Below are 5,038 nucleotides of genomic sequence, written 5' to 3' on the forward strand. Positions count from 1 at the left end.
TGGGGGAAGCAGGAAGTCAGAGTCCCTGCCCCTTGGCTTGTTTTCTTTCTTTTTTTTTTTTTTATGTTATGTTAGTCACCATACAATACATCATTAGTTTTTTTTTTTAATTTTTTTTTTTTAAGATTTTATTTATTTATTTGACAGAGAGAGACATAGTGAGAGAGAGAGCACAAGCAGGGGGAGTGGGAGAGGGAGAAGCAGGCTTCCCACTGAGCAGGGAGCCTGATGCGGGGCTCGATCCCAGGACCCTGGGATCATGACCTGAGCCGAATGCAGACGTTTAATGACTGAGCCACCCAGGCGCCCCACATCATTAGTTTTTGATGTAGTGATCCACGATCCATTGTTTTCGTATAACACCCAGTGCTCCATGCAGTACGTGCCCTCCTTAATACCCATCACCGGGCTAACCAATCCTCCCTCCCCCCTCCCCTCTAAAACCCTGTTTGTTTCTCAGGTGCATAGACTCATGGTTCATCTCTCCCTCCAATTCCTCCCTGCCCTCCCCGCCCCCATTTTTCCCTTCCTTCTCCTAATGTCCTCCATGCTATTCCTTATGTTCCACAAATAAGTGAAACATATGGTTTCCCTTGGCTTGTTTTCTGAGGAGGGTGTGGGGACTGTAGGGTTTGCGAAACCTGCCTGGGGCCGCAGAGGGCCTTTGGGTCTGCTGGAGCTCTCGCTGCAGGGACAGACTGGGGACTCTGCAGGGGGCAGGGGTGAACACTGACGCTGGAGTTTGGGGAGGGGTGGCAAGCCCAGGTGTTGGGCACCCACCGAGGTGGGACTAGGGGTGCTCTGGGAGTGACGTGAGAAATGGGCAGGACCTTGATCTCCACACCTTGGATGCAGAGGTGAAGTTCTGGGCCATGGGAAGCCAGGGGTGTCTGTGGAAAGGGGTTGAGATGATGTGGGGAAGCAGGACCCTGAGAAGTAGGAAGCTGGGGAACTGTGGGGAGCGCTGCCGGTGGATGCTGGGATTCCCAAGAAGAAAATCTCCAACCACCCACCAAAATCAACAAAGCAGCAAGAAGTCCAGCAGCCCAAGACACATCCTGCCTGAACACAGCCTGCAGAGAGCCACCTGACCTCCCTACTGGAGAGGGGCTGTGGTGCCAGGCCCCTGGAAGGGTGCAGGGGCGGTGGGGAGGGGAGGCGGGGAGGAAGGCCGATTTGCACCAGGGCAGGAAGCCCTAAGCAGACCAGGGTAGGGGCTGAGGCATTCACATGAGCAAGAGAGCTTCTTCCCCTGGAAGGTTCCAGCCACCTCTCGGCAAAGCAGCCTGGCTGGCCCAGGTGGACCCCAAGGCAGTGAGGCCCAGAGGGTGGTCAGCCCTGCCCAGGAGCCACAGCTACTCCCCAGCACCAAGGCCCAGTGGGAAGGGATGGTGTAGGGCTGAGGGTGTGGACACACGGACCAGCAGTGTATCTGAGTGTCCTCCCTTGGTCACTCACTCGGGCCACGTTCATGGTCACCTCAAATTGCAGCCTGAAAAGCCTAGCTCCAGCATGCCCGAAGTTCCTCACCAGGGCAACTGAGGAGTCGCTTACAGCAATGGAAAAGAGCCTGGCCATCTTGACTCATGTCCGCAGCCCAACGGCCCTGCTCCCGGCTCCTTCCTCATCCCACACCCTCATCTGCCGGAGGCCCCAGTCCTTGGTCCTCCCCTCAGCCTCGCACCTTGTGGGACCCCAAATGCCCACCTCCAGGAAGGCTCTGAGCTCCAGACGCACGTGCCCATGTCCCCACCTAACTTCCCCTCATCTCTAAATCTGCACACCAAAAACACTTACTCCCAAACCACCCCCCCCCCAGCCCTCCAAAACCCACCAATCCCACATCCTTGGACTCCTCGTTCTTCCACGCCACGCCCGATCCATCAGCAAATCCAGCAACATCCCGCCCCACCACAGTGATCCTTAGCTCCGACAGCAGCCCGAATGCAGCCCATCTGGACCCCGCCAGTCTATTCTCCCCAGCAGCCCTGCTCTGTCCAGAACCCTGCACATCTCAGGGGCACCACCAGGCCATGCGCCCACTGCGGAGCTCAGCCGCTGACCCCTCCCCAGCTCTCTGAGTCCAGGTTGGTCCCAGCATGAGCCCTCCCCCTCCACACGTGGAGCCCACGCCCCCTCCCCCCTCTGCCACACCCTGCTCAGCCCCAAGCTCAGTCTGAGGCCTCGGTGGACAAGGCCTGGTGTGGGGGAATGCCCTCTGAAGGCTCACAGCAGCAAGATGCAGAACAGAGCCCGAGTAAGAGTTTAGGGGTTTTGTCCTCCAAACCCATTCTCCCGTATATCAGCCAGCTTGTTTAGCACACTCTCACTTCCACATCACATGTGCAGATCCACTCAGGGCCACGTTCTGAGGCACTCGGGGTGCAGTTAAGAAGCTAAAACCCCAACCATACTACAAATGAGTGCATTGGTTTTTAAATGGGTTTTGGAGATCTAGAAGCACAGCCTGTGACCTGCGGGAACGTTCCTAGAACAGAGAGCATAGGCTGATGGGCGGCAGGGTGCAGGGGGACCCTGGACAGGGCTCAGCCACATTTTGGGGAGCCCCTGAGCCAGCAAACCCATGGGTGGGCAGGGGTGAAGGAAGCTGACTTCTGTTTTGAGGATCTGGCCCTTTCAATCCTGTGAAAACAGTTCCTTGTAGCAGCGAGGAAGCTGCCCACCAATCCTGCCCCTCTCGATCCCTCGGCCACCACTGCAGACACGGAATCAGGGGGCACAGGGACTCTGGCCCTGAGAACCTCTCTGCACAGCTGTGGCTTGGGCAGAACCAGACAGGAGCTGCACGTGGGGTGAGGTGGCAGAGGGCTGGACGCCCAGGGCCCGTGGAGGGGCCTCAGCTCCTGGGAGCTCCAGCGAGCACGTAGCTTGCTTGGCCAGGGTGTCAAGGGGACCCAGGGTGGGAAACTTGGCCTCCTGCATCCCTCCAACTGCCTGGGATGCTGAATTCTCCTAGGGAACAGGTGCCCCCTGAGTGGCCATGATCCGCATCGGCCCCTCACTACACATGCCCACGGACGTCCTCCTCAGCACCCCATCCCTCCCGGAGGTGTGGTACATCTCTGCTTAACCTGAGGGCAAATTCTGGGGCTGTCATCTCAAGAACAGACAAGGAAGCTGCGTCTCTGGGCAGCGAGTGTCTTCCCCCTCACCCAGGAAGATGGCAGGAGCCCGGCTCCGGGCCCAGCCCTTCCTCGTCAACCCCGGCCGCTCACTTGCCCACTGACCCACGACACCCATTCTTCCGACCTGGGTGACCTTGGCCACGGCCTCCCCCCTCCCCACCGGTGGGTCCAAGCCAGGCCTGGGGTGCGGCCGCATGCACACCTGTTAGCAGGTCCCCAGGCCAGGCCTCTGAGGCCTTCTCGTGTGCCCTGCACAGGCCCCCACCACACCACGGCCTTTGTCTAGTCTGTGACCATGCAGGGCCGGTGGCTCCAGGGCAGAGCCCACGTCTGCCCACCCCCCACCCAGTGCCCGGAGGAAACGTGTGAGGCCGCGGGCCCTGCCATGGGCCGTCCTGGGGGATACTGACCAGGACGGGGCCCCCCCACCACACCCTGCCCGCCCCTCAGCGTCCAACCCGCTGCGTCTGCCACTAGACAGTGCACACCATGTCCACTGGGGACAACCGCTCCGAGGTGACAGAGTTCATCCTGGTGGGCTTCCCGGGCTCGCTGGGCTTCCACGTGTGCCTGCTGGTGTTGTTCACACTGGCCTACACGCTGACGGTCACGGAGAACGTGGTCATCCTCACCGTGATCCATGTCAGTCCCCCGCTGCACAAGCCCATGTACGTCTTCCTGAGCAACCTGTCCTTCCTGGAGGTGTGGTACATCTCCGTCACCGTGCCCAAGATGCTGCTCAGCCTGGCGGCACCCCAGTTCCACCACGTCTCCTCCGTGGGCTGCATGGCACAGCCGAACTTCTTGCTGGCGCTGGCCTGCACCGAGTGCACGCTCCTGGGCATCATGGCCTACGACCGCTACGTGGCCATCTGCAGCCCCCTGCACTACCCCGCCATCATGAGCCCCAGTTTCTGCAGCTTCCTGGCCGCCAGCTCCTGGATCTCGGGCTTCACCGTCTCCCTGGGAAAGGTCTTCATCTCGGGCCTGGGCTACCGTGGCCCCAACGTCGTGAACCACTTCTTCTGCGATGTGTCCCCCCGCTGAACCTGGCGTGCTCTGACATGTCTGCGGCAGAACTGGTGGACTTCCTCCTGGCGCTGCTCATCCTGCGGGGCCGCTCCCGCTCACCATTCTCTCGTACCCCGCCGTCCTCGGCACCGTGCTGCGCATCCCTTCTGCCGCCGGCCGGCACAAGGCCTTCTCCACCTGCGCCTCGCACCTGGCTGTGGTGGTCATCTTCTACTCGGCCTCGCTCTTCATCTACGCCCGGCCACGCGCCATCTACTCCCTCGACCTCAACAAGCTGGTGTCCGTGGTCTACACGGTGCTCACGCCGCTGCTCAACCCCGTCATTTACTGCCTGCGGAACCGAGAGGTCAAGGAGGCGCTACGCAAGGCGGCTCGGAGGGCAGCCCAGGCCCTGGGTGCCCGGTCCTAGGAGCCTCCCCAGGACCCGCGCTGGGCCCCAGTGTCTCCTGTTTATCTCCTGAGCGGCTCCACCAGGCCGAGGGGCTGAAGGCAGAGTCCTTGCTGTCCCTGCCCCTCATCTAGTGGGACCTGCCCCGGGACACCACACAGGATGACCACCCCAACCCGGCCCATGGCCAGGGAGCCAATGCCTGGAACAGGCACCCTGTGTGGAGCCCCCTCGCCCTGCCATGCCCTGGTGCTGCCTTGAGGCTGCCCACACCTCGTTCCTGGTGGTGACGCCCTCTGTCCCCCAACCCTGGGTAGGAGTGGAGTGGCCAGGATGCAGGCCTGGGCAGGCCCCCAGAGGCCAGGTCAGCTGCAGCACAGTTATGGGGAGAGGGTCCTGGGGCACGCAGGGTGATGCCCAACCAGTGAAGGGGGAGGGACAGGAGTGTTGACGACACAGCAGGGCAAATAAG

General features: G+C 61.0%; 1 pseudogene; it reads left to right on the forward strand.

The window, feature by feature from the left end:
- The first annotated feature begins 3,575 nt into the window (after positions 1-3,575).
- On the forward strand, positions 3,576-4,787 carry LOC102750196 (olfactory receptor 226-like; annotated as a pseudogene).
- The last annotated feature ends 251 nt before the right edge of the window (positions 4,788-5,038 follow it).

This window comes from Leptonychotes weddellii, chromosome 6 (genome assembly GCF_054177405.1).
Source record: "Leptonychotes weddellii isolate Sample4059 chromosome 6, ASM5417740v2, whole genome shotgun sequence".
Taxonomy (NCBI): Eukaryota; Metazoa; Chordata; class Mammalia; order Carnivora; family Phocidae; genus Leptonychotes; species Leptonychotes weddellii.